This window comes from Liolophura sinensis, chromosome 4, assembly GCF_032854445.1.
Source record: "Liolophura sinensis isolate JHLJ2023 chromosome 4, CUHK_Ljap_v2, whole genome shotgun sequence".
In the NCBI taxonomy this organism is placed as follows: Eukaryota; Metazoa; Mollusca; class Polyplacophora; order Chitonida; family Chitonidae; genus Liolophura; species Liolophura sinensis.
In genome coordinates this window covers 24687464-24706369 of record NC_088298.1, presented here as the reverse complement: position 1 = coordinate 24706369, position 18906 = coordinate 24687464, and the positions used below count along the sequence as shown (strand labels likewise).

General features: G+C 40.3%; 1 protein-coding gene across 4 annotated transcripts in view; it reads left to right on the top strand.

The window, feature by feature from the left end:
- Positions 1 to 1371: 1371 nt before the first annotated feature.
- Positions 1372 to 18906, top strand: part of LOC135464579 (oxysterol-binding protein-related protein 6-like) — an 81760-nt gene continuing 64225 nt past the window's right edge. For all 4 annotated transcript variants that reach the window (XM_064742015.1, XM_064742013.1, XM_064742014.1 and 1 more), the window contains exon 1: positions 1372 to 1485. The gene's annotated coding sequence lies outside the window, so the exon portion shown is untranslated. The remainder of the gene's footprint in view (positions 1486 to 18906) is intronic.

The following is an 18906-nucleotide window of genomic DNA, read 5'->3' as shown; positions in this document are numbered from 1 at the left end:
GGGTCGAGAAAACTGCAGTGCGCATCAAAACACCCATGCAGATTCTGATTGTTGGCAAGTATCTGGTGGACTTCACGCGAACCGACGTGCATGCGACACACATGCAACTTTTCACCACGCACCTCGATATATTTCTACTAAAAAACAAAACGGTCGAATATTTTATTCTCCGGCCGTAGGCATAAGTGGGAAGGTCTTTTAGCAACCTGCGGATGGTCGTGGGGTTCTCTTGGGCTCTGCCCAGTTTTCTCCAACCATAATGCTGGCAGCCGTCGTATAAGTGAAATAGTCTTGAGTGCGGCGTAAAACACCAATGAAATAATCAAATAAATAAGATTTAACTGTTATTTAGAATATGTAATCGTTCATAATGGGAATGAACACATGATTCTCTGTTATTTTAGGAATGTACGGGACGTTACATCAGGCATTTATGGAACAAAATCACATTATATATATATATATATATATATATATATATATATATATATATATATATATATATATATATATATATATATATATATAGCACAAAATGTGATTTTGTTTTTGTATCTATTTAAAGTAACAAAAAGACCAACTACCATAGTGGATATTTCCATCTGTTAAAAATCTTTGTGTCAAAGAAAAAAAAATGTCTACTTCGAATACATAAAAGCCAACTATTTTAATTTCCACTATTGTTCAATAGCATCATGACAAAAAAAACCCATAATAATGAAAATAAAAATAGATAAATAAATAGTTTGGTTCTTTATGATAAAAAAAAAAGAAAAAAGACGAACTTGTTTTTATGCAATGGAAAGCAAAAAATGATTAAGCTATTTTAGTATAATGATATGAGTGACAAAATAGTTTTACTATTTTTTTTCTTTGATATACTTGCAAATATAAAAACGATGAGAATTAATGTCGGCTTATAGGGCTCTGTAATAGTCTCGACAATATGATCGACAGATTTAAATATGTCCTTGGTTAAACATATCAATTTGTTTCTTTTCCACACATTAATTAATATGTATATGTTTAAAAGGTTTCCCCGACAGCAGAGGTCTATTTTTATAAATATTTTTTAATTATAGGACCATTAATTACTGGTAGCAATCTGCTGAACTGGGCGGCGTGTAGAGGATCAAACATATATTTAAGACGAAAGAGCCAAAAAAATAAAACATGTTAGTTACATTTGTATAAATAAATACAAAGAACGTTTCTTTCTTCCGTCCGGCTTTTAGGTTGCGTGTTTTATTTTGAGCTCGGCAGAGGTATGTTGGGTGGTGATAAGTCGTTCTAAAAATAGATCCAGTGCGTGTCTCTCCGAAAGCCTCGCTTTCATCCGCGCTTTCCGCACGTCAAAGATGGCTGCTCGTAGAAAGTTCTACAAGTGATTGTCTTGCCTGTCAGACGAAGTTTCGGGGATTATTTGAAGTAACATCAGCCGGTTGTGCCATAATTGAGCGGATCTGGTGATATTCTCATCGTGTGGTAAGTTTTGACGGCATTTTTCAGCTCCAACCTTTTTGTTTTGTAGCTTTCATCTTTCTCTCTTGAATCATCGAAAGTCAAAACACCGGTCTGTCAAAAACGGATGTGGCGGTTGAGTAGGCACAACCGACCACGTTTACACTTGTATAAATAGTGTGTCAGCCAGTGGAAATTGTATTAACCGTGTACATTGTTTTAGTGTTGTGTTGCCCAGTATTTTCGGAAATCGAGCACCGGTAAGTAAAAGTAAGAACTTCTTATTATGTGCAGTCAAACAATGAAACATTGAATTTCATCAAAACAACTTGAGCCTTCCGCACGGCATACGGTGTATCGCCCTTAAGCGGCCGTGTATTTCGTTATGTCAGTGCATAATAGCCAACATAAATGTCGGTAAAAAACACTCGGAAAGGCCTAGGTTGTGATTTTGCACACCACTTAATTCGGTAATGATGTTTGTTTATTTTCTGAACATAAATCCATGCCAGCTTACATGACGTACAACTACAATTCCATGGAATAATAGTAGCTCATTTTTATTCTGTCAAATAACAATCAAATAAATATTACAGCTCTGAGGAGTTTTGTGTTAGTTCCTGAGTTGATGTCTAGTGTCTATGGCTGACTGTATTATAAATATAAAGTTATGACCTATTTACCTGTGAAAATTATTCTTGAATTGTTAAAGTGTCAAAATATGTATCACTGCTACTGAAATCCTCGGTACTCTTTTTCATTTGAACAGATGACAAGCTTATAAACATGACCTGAAAATAACTAAATTTTATAATAAATAAATTTTTAGAAACAGACTGGGCGTGTTATGACAAACCCTCATTCAAAGAAGTGATATTAAATAATTTTTGGCGTTTCCAATCTTAGAAAGCACCATATTAAATGCAACCTAAAAGCATTTGTGACAGCGCTAAACAGATGTTCTCAGCACTTTTATACAGTTACCAACTAACTAATGACAAGAACAGAGCAGGTGGCAAAACAAGAAATGTTCATGCCCAGTTCATTATCAGTACTGCTAGGTATATGATACAAATTCTTCCTTGTTTTAAAATAATGAGGATGTATTTAGACTACAGGGAACCAGGTCAAGGCACTTCCTGATAGCGTCATATATGAGGTCTTATCATTTGGGTGTGTCTGTCTGTATGTGTGAATGTGATCATGTTTAATAGATTTTATCAGATCAGTGAGCTTTTTCAAAAAATACTGGGTTGCTTTTATCTGTAATACTATGTTTTTCAATTGTATCTTAGTTTGTGCAAGTTTTGGTGTCAGATATAAAATAAAAACCAGTTAGAATAGGTCAACGTCAACAGTGGTGGCTTCTGTAACTGAGGTGGTTAACGTGCCAGCGCGGCACAGCGACCCAGGAGCCTCTCACCAATGTGGTCGCTGTGAGTTAAAGTCTAGCTTATGCTGGCTTCCTCTCTTGCCGAACTGCCAGCTACCTGCGGATGGTTGTGGGTCCCCTCCCCCACCGCCCTGGCTTTGCAATGTTTCCTTCCACTATAATGCTGACCATCGTCATATAAGTGAAATGTTCTTGAGTACAGCATTAAACACCAATCAAGTAAATGAATAATGAATGTGTTTCTAGTTTTCTGGAATATCTGGAAATTTGTAGATTATTAAGATGTGAATAGGATTTGATGAAAATATTGTTTCTGAAAGAATTACAAGTGCTTTTGTGAAGTTCTACAGTTAGTTTCAAGGCTCAAACTCTACAAAGGTGTGCCTATTACCACAAAACCCCATGTATGAATGATGAATATTAACATTATAAATTTTATGTAAAATTTTTTTCACATTTTTTCACTCTTTAACATGTTAAAAGTCAAAATAATACTGCAAAGGTTCTGCTGCACAGTGTACAGGTACTAATCTATTAAAAAACAGTTGAAATTCAAACTGCTGTCAGTTACATACAGCAGCCACCCACCTACCCATGGCTGTTAAAAGCTAGCTGACATTGTTTAGCCCACAGTTTGACTGGAGTCATGACATATGTTAGCACTTGCTCAAACAGCGTGAGGAATTCAGCTGTTGTTGGAACTGGGTCATGAGGTATTCATTAGTATACTAGACACTGTGCATGTATACCTGGATGTTGTTCAGTGTGGAGAGTAGCATGTGGTAACTTTTCACCTGGTCAGACCTCACTCTTGGCATGTGTTCTGTCCAAGACGACAATAGCTCAAGGCAATGCTTGTAGTGTTTATTGCAATTTATTAAACATACTGGTGTAGAATTGCTCAGAATGCTGTGTTGTCATCACATTTAACATATACATGTATGGGTACAATAACATTAATACAGTTTTAAGGGACCATATATGCCTCGGGAATGTTTAGTCCACCAGCAGGGACCATGCAGGCCTCGAGGATGCTTAGTCCAGCAGCAGGGACCAGGCCTCGGGGATGCTTAGTCCAGCAGCAGGGACCAGGCCTCGGGGATGCTTAGTCCACTAGCAGGGACCAGGTCTTGGGCATGCTTAGTTCACTAGCATGGGAACATGCAGGCCTCGGGATGCTTAGTCCAGCTGCAGGGACCAGGCGTCGGGGATGCTTAGTCCAGCTGCAGGGACCAGGCCTCGGGGATGCTTAGTCCAGCAGCAAGGACCAGGCCTCGGAATGTTTAATCCACCAGCAGGGGACCATGCAGGCCTCGGGGATGCTTAGTCCAGCTGCAGGGACCAGGCGTCGGGGATGCTTAGTCCAGCTGCAGGGACCATACCTCGGGGATGCCTTGTCCACCAGCAAGCACAGGCACTCGAGGATGCTTAGTCCACCAGCAGGGACTATGCAGGCCTCGGGGATGCTTAGATGCAAACATGGCTTGATGGAATCGGTCCCTGTGCACTATATTTAGTAATACAAGATGAAGTTTACATTCTGAAAATTGATACCTGCGTTAGGCTCAGTGTTTGATTGTAGGGCAGCATTTTACCTTACAGGTACGACTGATTCACCACTCGCTATAACATCTATGTGTACACGTGTACTTCCAACACATGATTCAGTACAGCGTGATAGTTGTAACAGCTGTTGCTTCATGTATCTGTATGTGCTTATTTCTAGATCTTTGATGGTAAACAAGAAACATAAACACCTCCAAGGTATTGTGTACATGGATCTTAATTGTTTGTACTCCAAGACTTTAATACCTTAATTCACATGTTTATACAGTGTTCACATCAAAGGACAATTTGCGGGTGATATTACACTACATGTGTGTTGATCTATCTATTCTAGAATGATGAAATTACACTTTTACTCTACAAGCCCTTCATGAAGTTGGTCAGCGAAGCCAGTTATGTAGCGTTGTCTCCATAGTCAAACTTTATAGGTGCATTTGTGTAAGTTGCTCTTTTATGAGTGAAAAGGTTGCAGAGGATTTAGGGTATGGTATATTTATTCAGGTTTTCTTTGAAACTGTTGAGTACAGCATCATTCTGATTTGACTTAAAATTAACACGCAATCAATCAATATGCCTGCACTGATCATTGACACATGATTGCTGGCAACAACAACAGCCTTTGTCTTACGACAATCAGAGCCATATAGCCCTTTTACATGTATAATATTATTAATGCAGCTTTATTGAGTATATGAAATTATCTGACTATAAATGACACATACATGTATGTCTTCCTGATACTTGTGCTTGTCTCTGGTTCCTGATACTTGTGCTTGTCTCTGGTTCATGATACTTGTACTAGTCTCTGGTTCCCGATACTTGTACTAGTCTCTGGTTCCTGATACTTGTACTTGACTCTGGTTCCTGATACTTGTACTTGACTCTGGTTCCTGATACTTGTACTTGACTCTGGTTCCTGATACTTGTACTTGTCTCTGGTTCCTGATACTTGTACTTGTCTCTGATTCCTGATACTTGTACGTGTCTCTGGTTCCCGATACTTGTACTTGTCTCTGGTTCGTGGTACTTGTACTTGTCCTCTGGTTCCTGATACTTGTACTTGACTCTGGTTCCTGATACTTGTACTTGACTCTGGTTCCTGATACTTGTACTTGTCTCTGGTTCCTGATACTTGTACTTGTCTCTGGTTCCTGATACTTGTACGTGTCTCTGGTTCCCGATACTTGTACTTGTCTCTGGTTCGTGGTACTTGTACTTGTCTCTGGTTCATGATAGTTGTACTTGTCTCTGGTTCGTGATACTTGTGCTTGTCTCTGGTCCTGATACTTGTACTTGCCTCTGGTTGACACAAGCTTCATGTTGATTCACTGATAATGTTGGCATGTCATGTGGTATTTTATCTACAATGTACATGTCAACTACTTCTGTCAGGTTCATTGTGGGTCAAGCCCAAATTAGATGCTTATCTGTAAAGCAGTCATCATGCCCCATGGCAGAATCTTGTCATTGAAGGGTGGCAAGGAAGTAATAAATTATAGATACCGTAGCAATTTGGGGCATCTTTTCCTGAACCTGTCTAATGGGGCCCTGTACATGTATATCTTACACATGTACCCTAATACTTCAACCTTTCAACCGCCTATGCAGCCATATTTTGAAACATTCTGCTCAAGAGAACTAGCGTATTGGGGTGTACAGATAGAGAAATAATTTAGCTCAGTTTTATGATGCTTGCATCTTTAATGGCACAAAAAAATCAATATTTGGTGTGATTTTTATAATAATTGTATGGATATATTCCGCTGAAATAAAGTGCTTTTAGCGGTTGAAAAGGTTGAAGATTTACAGTTCATCATTTGATACCAACATTCACTGTATTTTACCCAAAGTTTAGTTTGTAAAAATGCAACCAAAGATCTTGAATGATACCTTTGATGCTGTCACCTACATGTACTGGTAACATTTCACACAAATCCCCCTGAAGTGGTCCTATATTGTGGATAAATCAGTCAGAATCAGGCAAAATATGTCACTTTAGACATGCTAAACTTCAGGTAAATTACACAATGCTGTGTTTCCACAGATATGCGATTCCTCATCTGTCAGATTTTCTGAGAATTACAGAAATATGCAGGAGTAATCTTACAAACTCTCACAGCATAATTCTTTAAAGCAGGCGTTAAAGCAAAGTGAATGGATCATGTCCCATGTTTTTTTTGCTAGAGTGGATTGAAGATATACAGGTGTGGTAGAATTGCAGTTGTCAACACATGGGCTGTGGAAACATAGTAACGCATTAAGTAATCGTATGAAACACAGTCACATGTCCGAGGAGGCAGTCTGAATTGTACATGTATAGGTACTTGGATCTGCGGGTCTGTTTTGCAGGATTAAGGTTCAGCCACAGGAATTGTACATGTATAGGTACTTGGATCTGCGGGTCTGTTTGCAGGATTAAGGTTCAGCCACAGGAATTGTACATGTATAGGTACTTGGATCTGCAGGTCTGTTTGCAGGATTAAGGTTCAGCCACAGGAATTGTACATTGTATAGGTACTTGGATCTGCGGGTTTGTTTGCAGGATTAAGGTTCAGCCACAGGAATTGTACGTGTATAGGTACTTGGATCTGCGGGTCTGTTTACAGGATTAAGGTTCAGCCACAGGAATTGTACATGTATAGGTACTTGGATCTGCAGGTCTGTTTGCAGGATTAAGGTTCAGCCATAGGAATTGTACATGTATAGGTACTTGATCTGCGGGTCTGTTTGCAGGATTAAGGTTCAGCACAGGAATTGTACATGTATAGGTACTTGGATCTGCGGGTCTGTTTACAGGATTAAGTTCAGCCACAGGAATTGTACTTGTATAGGTACTTGGATCTGCAGGTCTGTTTGCAGGATTAAGGTTCAGCCATAGGAATTGTACATGTATAGGTACTTGGATCTGCGGGTCTGTTTGCAGGATTAAGGTTCAGCCACAGGAATTGTAATGTATAGGTACTTGGATCTGCGGGTTTGTTTGCAGGATAAGGTTCAGCCACAGGAATTGTACGTGTATAGGTACTTGGATCTGCGGGTCTGTTTACAGGATTAAGGTTTCAGCCACAGGAATTGTTACATGTATAGGTACTTGGATCTGCAGGTCTGTTTGCAGGATTAAGGTTCAGCCATAGGAATTGTACATGTATAGGTACTGGATCTGCGGGTCTGTTTGCAGGATTAAGGTTCAGCCACAGGAATTGTACATGTATACATGTAGGTACTTGGATCTGCGGGTCTGTTTGCGGGATTAAGGTTCAGCCACAGGGAATTGTACATGTATAGGTACTTGGATCTGCGGGTCTGTTTGCAGGATTAGGTTCAGCCACAGAATTGTACATGTATAGGTACTTGGATCTGCAGGTCTGTTTGCAGGATTAAGGTTCAGCCACAGGAATTGTACATGTATAGGTACTTGGATCTGCGGGTCTGTTTGCAGGATTAAGGTTCAGCACAGGAATTGTACATGTATAGGTACTTGGATCTGCAGGTCTGTTTTGCAGGATTAAGGTTCAGCCCACAGGAATTGTACATGTATAGGTACTTGGATCTGCGGGTCTGTTTGCAGGATTAAGGTTCAGCCACAGAATTGTACATTGTATAGGTACTTGGATCTGCGGGTCTGTTTGCAGGATTAAGGTTCAGCCAAAGGAATTGTACGTGTATAGGTACTTGGATCTACGGGTCTGTTTGCGGGATTAAGGTTCAGCCATAGGAATTGTACATGTATAGGTACTTGGATCTGCGGGTCTGTTTGCAGGATTACGGTTCAGCCACAGGAATTGTACATGTATAGGTACTTGGATCTGCAGGTCTGTTTGCATGATTAAGGTTCAGCCACAGGAATTGTACATGTATAGGTACTTGGGATCTGCGGGTCTGTTTGCAGGATTAAGGTTCAGCCACAGGAATTGTACAGGTATAGGTACTTGATCTGCGGGTCTGTTTGCAGGATTAAGTTCAGCCATAGGAATCAGATTCAGGCTTTTTTAAAATTTTTTTTGTTTTATTTTTTGTTTGGTATCTTCTTTTTTACATTATTTAGGAAATCTAAAATCAGCCATTTTAAATCATTGTGATGATCTGGAATTACGTTCAAATCACATCTTTTTTTAGCAATCAGATACACTGGTACATGTACTAACTTTCTCTGAGCTGTATATATGTTAAATTTTATTAAAGGAGGCTGTTTGAGTCTAAAGTTGGAGATTTTCATGATGCAATCCATGCATGTATGAGCCTTGACTTTGGCTGTTTACTTCATGAAAGATTAAATCAGTGCGTCATTTCACTGTCGAGAAGCGTAAGAAAGGTGGAACCTCTGGCCAGTTTCTGACGGCAAAGGATCGTCTATTGAATCCTTGTAATTGAGTTCCAGCGGACTTGACTTGGGCTCTATTAGATTCTGCCGGGTCTATGGCTGAAGGGTGAAATTACGGCAGCTATCAATGAAGGATGTTTCCAAAAGTGTGGCAGCTTATCTGCACTGGCACAGACAGGACTTTTGTCTGTTTGCCGAGACATCCTGTGCCTAGATTTAGTTTCTCAGCTGGCGGTTTGTCACGGACCGAAAGGAGGGCAGCTGATCTTGTGTCAAATTTGATTGCCAGGAAATCAATACAGGGTTTTGTTTTTGCCTCTAAATTCTGGTTATGTGATGGTTTTGGCCTATCACTCTACCCTAGTGTACATTGTGCTATATACAACATTTTCTATATATAAAAGTTTGCATGCAAATACACACAGTTATATGCCCAAGGATTGTTTGTGTGTTCCGTTGTGAGGCTTAAAAAACAAAAGATCCTTTTTCAACTTTCTACAGTTTCGCCTGCAGTTTCGAACATCTTGTTGTTTATATCACGGAATCATGTATGTGTGTATATATATATATATATATTTATTTATTTTATTATTTGATTGGTGTTTTTACGCTGTGCTCAAGAATATTTCACTTATACGACGGCGGCCAGCATTATGGTGGGAGGAAACCAGGCAGAGCCCGGGGGAAACCCACGACCATCAGCAGGTTGCTGGCAGACCTTCCCACTTACGGCCGGAGAGGAAGCCAGCATGAGCTGGACTTGAACTCACAGCGACCGCATTGGTGAAAGGCTTCTGGGTCATTACGCTGCGCTAGCGCGCTAACCGACTGAGCCACAGAGGCCCCGTGTGTGTATATATATATATATATATATATATAGCCCTGACATTGACCAATTCCATTTTTCTTTCTAATGTGACATTAAAAAGGGTGCATAAATCCCATTGGGAAGTTGCCCTTTGATCAGGGAAGAGGTTGAGGAATCAGGGTAATTATCTTGTAAATGTAGGGTCTCAATCCATGGCAGTTTTCTGTGAAAACAGACCAATAGCAAATATAGCTTGACCTATATCGTAACAGTTGATTAGCTTGAGATTCTAGCATATTCACAATTTACACATACGTATACATGTGGACAGTTATTGGCGGACCATCACATATCAGTACAGTGTGTTTGTTCCAAAACCAAACCCAAACAGTCCGGTATGTTTTCACTCTACCAGCTCCCCCACAGCGTCTTCAAGCACCTCCCTGCCGTCTGTCTCGCAATTTATCGATATTATTCTTGGCATTAGATCAAGAGACAAAAATCAAAGACTCGGTATTCTGTGCGTACTGTGCGTATAGCCAGCTTGCATCCCTTTGTCTATAAAACCTGTATGAGGGGAACGTTTATGTATCCATCTACAACTGAGCAATGTCTGATTCGTCTAACTCCACTGTTGACTTTTTGTTATTGGCCGGATGCTGTAGACATGTTTGACACATATGTCCTACAAGTATCTCTTTCACAGATAGTCTGATGCTTCAGGTCATTTGGCGTGCAATATTTCTGAAGTCTTTGTGCTGTAGGTTCTAGCTGGGATTACTTTGTGAGTGGATGCACAGTGTTTGCGGGTGAGACATGTGCATGTTATTCACGGAGTCTGGACCAAAGGCAAGTACATGTGCGGATCAATCTTCACAATTACAGTTATATATCAGAAGTTTAGAACTCAAGGCTTCTTAAAAGATTTTGTCAGGGTGTCAGTGAATTGACGGATAACATTGGATAGGGATGGAAAATTCCTGTACAGTATGCCATGGGGATAATGTTAAATAATGCTGTCAACAGTGGTTTTGGAGCACTGTGCAGTCTTTGTAGTGTAGGTTTGTTGAAGTCTATTTGTCCTTCATCGATATGGTGTGCTGGTCAAACTTTGAAAAGTTGGTGAATATCTTGGCATAGGTCATTGGTTTACTCCGGGCACATGCATCGCATTTCCACCATGCACCCATAAACCTAGAAGATGCTAGACTGACTTCGGTCTATTTTTCAAAATTTGCTTAATAATGTTCGGTTGAAACAAGTTTAAAATCTAGAGGACATCACAACAAGTTGTCTGCAAACTATTCCCCCACAAGCCTTTTTGGCTCAGTTCAGACATGTTTTAGAAAGGACTTTTTGAGGATTTTGGCATTAAACAGTTTGAGGATTTGAACATTTAATTTCGAGGATTTCGGCATTGAGTATTTTTGAGGATTTTAACATTGACTATTTTTGAGGATTTCAACATTGAGCATTTTGAGGATTTTTGAGAATGTCAGCATTGAACATTTTTGAAGGTTTTAGCATCAAGGATTTTTGATGATTTTGGCATTCAACATTTTTGTGGGTTTCAGCATTGAGTATTTTTTATAATTTCAGCATTGAGCATTTTGGTGTTTAACTTACATGCACATGTAGGTTAAGCCATATTTAATCACTAATTATACATTTAACCAGAGATAAACTGAAAAAAGATTAATATTCATAAAGGCGGGATGTCAAGATGTGTGGTGATTTGTCAGATGTTAGGAAACTGTTCCCTCAGATGATTATACATACATGTACATGTAATTACTGATATTAGGCCAGCCAGAACCATGTGGTGGTTAAATGTAACCTGTGTCAGAATATCAGGATTAATCTGGCTGAAACTGTTACCAGTGAAACCATGTTGCATGTACTTCACAACTTGTATTAAGCACTACTCGCACATGTACACGTTGCTCTGATTTCGTGTCTTAGGGATGGCGATCAACCCAGGATGTGGCTGTAAACTAGATCATTGTTGTCTCCCTCATAACTCTGATATGTGTAATCAGAAGTGCTACCTGTACTTAAAGTCTCGATAATAACACGATATCCTACTAGTATTTTGTAATAGGAGTTTTGAAAAGAAGATTTGATCAGTAAGAATGGCTGTATTCTCTGGCCAATTGATTACATTGTGTAAATTTTCATAGCATTTATTTCTCGGCACTGTAGACTAATACGCTGATAATGACGGCAGATTGGCTCGATTGTCTGGCTGTCAGGGGAATTAAAACTGGGTGATCATAATCATGCCGTCTTACGTTGTCGTGGTAACGGAGTATTTTCTGGAATAAATGAGGAATCGATGTGAAAAAAAAAATAATAAAATAAAAAGGGTTCATAAATGGGATTTTGGATGAAGGCTTGTTGTAGTGCAGTATGGCTCCAATCAACTTTCTTTTATTATATGCCCAGTTTTGTAGTTAGCGGGATTGATAAATGATGTTCTTTGACTTCTAATTAGGAGCATTTGTGATGCTTGTCGCTGTAAATTGTGGCATTAATTAAGCTCATATTTACTAAATCGCACTTGTATTGAATAGGCAGCCAACATATCGTCTGAACTGCCAATCAGGTGGTGGCTGCTGACGTCCAGGCATCTCATAGCCGTAACAACCACCTTTTGGAATTCCGTTTAGTCAGCCTCAGCTGTACCGTGGATACCTGGCAAAGGGCAGTGGTTTTTACAGATTTCCCTCCAGTTTCCTCTTCTCATAATTCCGATCTCATGTATAAAACGTGTACATGTCAGTGAAATATTCTTGTACAATCAAAAAAACAAAAAACAAAAACAGAAACAAAACAGACCAAAACAGCAATCAGATGTATGTTGATACTGTGGAATACATGTAGATGTAGGGGGCCTCCATGGTTAGCATGCTGGCGCAATGCAATGACCAGTGAGCCTCTCACCAATGTGGCCGCTAGGAGTTCAAGTCCAGCTCATGCTGGCTTCCTCTGCAGCTATACATGGGAAGGTCTGACCCAGGAGACTTTCACCAGTGTGGTTGCTGTAAGTTCAAGTTCAGCTTACATGTATGCTGGCTTCCTCTGCAGCTACATGTATACATGGGAAGGTCTGACCCAGGAGACTTTCACCAATGTGGTTGCTCTGAGTTCAAGTTCAGCTTACATGTATGCTGGCTTCCTCTGCAGCTATACATGGGAAGGTCTGACCCAGGAGACTTTCACCAATGTGGTTGCTGTGAGTTCAAGTTCAGCTTACATGTATGCTGGCTTCCTCTCCAGTTATATAGGAAGGTATAGCTGCCAAAGAACCTGCAGATTTCCCTCTCTGCTATGCTCAGTTATCCACCACCACAATGCTGGCCACCGTTGTACAGGTGAAATAATACAATGGTGATGAGACTACAGGGCGGGCCTGCAGCTCAGTTCACATCTCGCCCACAGGCTGCTGTGCATAGGTGATACACCACAGCATGCCACACCTTGAAGCCAGCCATTATCGGGAACCCAGACAAAATTATAATTGGCATTTCTGTGTGTTTCATTACCAATCGCTGTTTCCATTCAATGTAATTTGAGCTTTATTTATTTTTGTCGGTGATAGTTTTTTAAAACACGAAAGGTTAGCTCGATTGTTAGTTTCACCGTCATTGCACCTCACAATCGGCTGGCCCGACTGCATGGATCCTCATGTCACAGTCTTTGCTACTAATTTATAGCCGGTTAACTGCAAAACCGTGACAAATTCTCCATGATTTGGTGATGGCTTATCATTAACAAGTTTCTTGTTAGTTGGATTGGGCAGTTTCAGGTATTTATAGGAAGTATAATTTTATCAGCCAGCACAGAATAATGCCTTCAGAAAGTGCTAGAATCAACAGCTTGCAAATGTGCGAAAAGGATGAAGAATTACAGTACATGTAAGAATTAAAACCTTTACCTCTCCCACCCCCGACCTCTACACCCCCAGCTCACCGTGCACCCACCTACACAACACTCTCACTGTGCACCAACATATTTGTAGATATGTATAGAGATGACCTGATGAACGAGATTATTAAGTTTTCTACATGTGGTCATTATCTGTGTGACCAGTGGGATACTTGTTTAGCATTTGTGGTCACATTGTGGTCAACATACAAAACATTTACCTGTGACTTGCTGTACATGTATAAGCAGGGAACGGAGGGGGTAAACATGTTTGATTGCAAAGGCAATTATATTTTAATTGTGGTTTGACCAAAGTTTTAAATGCTGTTTTAGTGTCTCTAGGACTCCCCACTGTGCCTGACATAACTTGGTCATCGTGTAAATTATTTAGATGTGCTTATATAATTATTTAAATTTTATTTGAGTTTTAATAAAACTTTATGCAGTGCACTGTAAAAGTTAAAAATGTAAATTGATAGTAAACACAAAAAGTAGCGTTTTATTCCTGAAACTATTCCTGCCACTTACAGTCTCTCACCAGTGCGGTCCCTGTAAGTTGAAGTCCAGCTCATGCTGGCTTCCTTTCCAGCCATATGTGAAAGGTCTGGCTGCAACTTGCATATGGTTGTGGATTTCCACCAGGCTCTGCCTGGTTTGCTCCCACCACAATGCTGGCCACTGTCGTATGAGTGAAATACTCTGGAGTACGGCATAAAACACCAATCAGGTAAAATAAATATACACGTACCTTTATTATAATAATATCTTTATTTATCGAAGGTAGTGCAGCCAATTTACAATGAAAACTGTTCTCCCCCAAGGCCTCCACAGAGAAAACAATATATAGAAAATGTACATCAGAATAAAAAACAAAAATATATATACATACATGTATACATACATCCCTACACCAATACATGTATATGTAAACCAAGACAAGGTTGTCATGTCGTTTGAAAAATAAAGATACATACATTCATACATACAAAATCACCAACAGAGGCAACAGTGCTGTCTCCCACAACTGTCCCAACCAGCAGCAGTAGTAGGGTAGTGGGGAGATATAGAGTACCTGTTAGCAGTGTATTGTAAGGTGGTGTCCAGGTGGTGTCAAGGTGGCAGCCTCACCGCCACTTCACTCTCATTGCTTATGTCCCCTGATGCCTGGTATCACACAGAAGGTACTGCCCATCCAGGGTTAGTATGATTGACCTTCACAAGCATGGGGTCATGCTTCTACATCAATTGACACATGTTTTATGAGGCCATCGACTGAGTGGTCTGTTGTATATCAGTATCTTGCCAGGTTTATACAAACTTGTACCACAATGACCAGCTTGATGCATGTATACTTGTATGTGGTCAGACACAAGAAATGGTTTTCATACCGTTGACAGGTGCCCATATTAATTGAATTCTGTAAAAAGGCAGGCTCCCAGTATAAACCTTGAACATCAAACAATTCATTTGTCTGGGGATTTGGCCAAATTAAAACGCAGCATATTATCTCCATATATATGTATAGGTTAATCGAATCATCTGTCAGGATGGGAGGTGGTTGAGCAGCTATTAAAGTACATGCGATTCCCACCCTCAGTACATGCGATTCCCACCCTCAGTACACTTGTCAGGTGCAGTTCAACCCCGACCTTGGGCGGGAAACTTTCTCTCATTTTTCCTGAGGCCTTGGCAGTTATACGTGTAAGTGCATCTTAGAGCGCTTGTCTACCTCCAGTTTGGTGGGCTAGAGTCCAGATGTGTGTGACAAGTGGGAAAGTTTGTCAAGAAGTTGCCAAAAGTTGGTGGCTTTTAGTTTCTGCAGGGTAGGCTCTCCAGATTTTGTCACAGTCAATATTAAAACTGCTGAGTGTTCAAGAAATAACTGACAATATTTTCCACTTGCATTGTGACTTTCTGACTTGCATGCCATATTGATGGAAAACAAGTGGTCTTCAGTGAACAGTTAAATATAAACTCATCTCCACTGTCAGTCACTTCACACTGTTGCAGAGGCCTCACAAAGGGTAATAACGAAGGTGTCCGCATCTTGTGTGCGCTCAGGATGGATGTTTACGCGTCTGTAGTGAATTGGCTGAATAACATGTCGTGCAAAGCATCTTGTTTTACATGTTTTGAGTCGATTTCCATGTTCCATGTACATGCATTGCTTTACATGTACAGCCTGATCTACCACAGATATACTTTATGTACCACATTTACAGGGCCTTCATTATCTTTCTGAGAAGGATGTCAAGGAAAAGTAGTCTGCTACGTGGCAGATATACATGTACTTAATTGAAGTAAAATAGGAACCATGGTTGACATAGATGGCCTTCATAGATAGAAACTGCCTCCTCATACCCTATTTTTTCTAAAATTTTTGACACCTGGACTGCTCATTTTAGCCAATAAATATGCAATTCTAGCAGGAATATTGAATATCTTTTTTTCTTTCATGGTTAAACCATCTAAGGATGAACGTACTCATGTCTTTACTCCTCTAAAAAGCTGGTAAAGAAATGTAATGTTCTGCTTTCAGCACTACTGATATCTGTCCCAAATTTTTAAGAATTAGAGCATCATATTTGGTTCAGCCAATTAGAATAGGTCAATTTCAACTTTTTCTTTCTGTGCATGTACCCGTGGAGGCCTTTGTAGCTGAGGTGTCGCAATGACTCAGAAGATTTTTACCAATGCGGTATTACCAATGAGTTCAAGTCCAGCTCTTGCTGGCTCCCACTCCCACTCATGTGTGGGATGGTCTGCCAACTACCTGCGCTAAATTGCGTATATTGTTGTACATTGTACAGGTATCTACATGTATTGTTGACAATACTGTCCTGTTAATAATCTGCTTAATAATTGTCCACTAAACAAACACTGTCAGTTCCACTAGACGCTACACGTATATCCCAACACACACCATCAGTTCCCCTAGACACTACACGTATGTCCCCACACACATTGTCAGTTCCACTAGACGCTACACATATATCCCCACACACACACAATCAGTTCCCCTAGACACTACACGTATATCCCCACACACATTGTCAGTTCCACTAGACGCTACACATATATCCGCCCCACACACACCATCAGTTCCCCTAGACACTACACGTATATCCCCACACACATTGTCAGTTCCCCTAGACACTACACGTATATCCCCACACACACCGTCAGTTCTACTAGATGCTACACATATATCCCCACACACACACCATCAGTTCCCCTAGACGCTACATGTATGTCCCCACACACACCGTCAGTTCTACTAGACGCTACACATATATCCTCACACACACCATCAGTTCCCCTAGACACTACATGTATATCCCCACACACATTGTCAGTTCCACTAGACACTACACGTATATCCCAACACACATCGTCAGTTCCACTAGACACTACACGTATATCCCAACACATATTGTCAGTTCCCCTAGACACTACACGTATATCCCCACACACATTGTCAGTTCCACTAGACACTACACGTATATTTCCACACACACACAATCAGTTCCCCTAGACACTACATGTATATCCCCACACACATTGTCAGTTCCCCTAGACACTACACGTATATCCCCACACACATTGTCAGTTCCACTAGACACTACACGTATATTTCCACACACATCATCAGTTCCACTAGACACTACACGTATATCCCAACACATATTGTCAGTTCTACTAGACACTACACGTATATCCCATACGCTCAGTCAGTTCCTCTAGACACCACACATATATCCCATACGCTCAGTCAGTTCCTCTAGACACCACACATATATCCCATACGCTCAGTCACTTCCTCTAGACACCACACATATATTCCCTGTGACACACATTGTCAGTTCCCCTAGTCACTACACACGTATATCCCAACACATACCGTCAGTTCCACTAGACACTAAACGCATATCCCCACACACACACACCGTCGGTTCTTCTAGTCACGACACATGTATTCCCTGTGACACACATTGTCAGTTCCCCTAGTCACTACACACGTATATCCCAACACATACCGTCAGTTCCACTAGACACTAAACGCATATCCCCACACACACACACCGTCAGTTCTTCTAGGCATGACACATGTATTCCCTGTGATACACACTGTCAGTTCCCCTAGTCACTACACGTATATCCCCACACACACCGTCAGTTCTACTAGACACTACTCATATATCCCCACACACACCATCAGTTCCCCTAGACACTACACGTATATCCCCACACACACACACCATCAGTTCTTCTAGGCACGACACATGTATTCCCTGTGATACAAACTGTCAGTTCCCCTAGTCACTACACGTATATCCCCACACACACCCTCGGTTCCTGTAGGCACTACACGTATATCCCCACCCACACCGTCAGCCACTTTATATTGTCATCATAGCCTCACAGACAATAAAAACAGAGGAATCCTCATCTCGGGTCTCTTTGATGGATTTATGCGTCTCAATACCAATCCACTGAGGTTCACATAATTCATGTTTGTATGTCCCACTCGGCCCCATACCCTATACAATAGCACTAAATGTACTCCCGACAATTCAGGGGTATAACAAGCTAAGCAGAGCAGGTGACTGGCGTTTGATTAGTCTGCCATGGCGATGGTAATGGATTAAGATTGGCTATGAATTAATAATTAATTTTTCATAGACATCGAATGTGCTGCATTGCTCCATGTGGGTTACATGATACAGATGTACTCTGAAGGATGTAATAAGCTGGTGTGCATGTCTTATAGGTGACGTAAATGTAATGTACAAGTATACGCTATATGGAAGGACGATAAAGGCACTGTACGTATTTCACCTGAAGCTTGATACGTAAAAAAGGGACTTCCATTGAGCATATAGACCACATAAAACTACAATTTAAAGCAAGGCCTTAACTTTTTCTGATAAGAAAAATTAAATAAGCAAAAAGATCTTACATGTAAATGGCACTTAAGGTTAATGAATCAAACAAAATAGGGCTCAAGAAAAATGACAATCAACTACATGTAATATATACAGTACAATGTGCATGTGTGTGCGTGATTCGTAATGGATCTGAATCAACTACATGTAATATATACAGTACAGTGTGCATGTGTGTGCGTGATTCGTAATGGATCTGAATGAACTACATGTAATATATACAGTACAATGTGCATGTGTGTGCGTGATTCGTAATGGATCTGAATCAACTACATGTAATATATACAGTACAGTGTGCATGTGTGTGCGTGATTCGTAATGGATCTGAATCAACTACATGTAATATATACAGTACAATGTGCATGTGTGCGTGATTCGTAATGGATCTGAATCAACTACATGTAATATATACAGTACAATGTGCATGTGTGTGCGTGATTCGTAATGGATCTGAATCAACTACATGTAATATATACAGTACAGT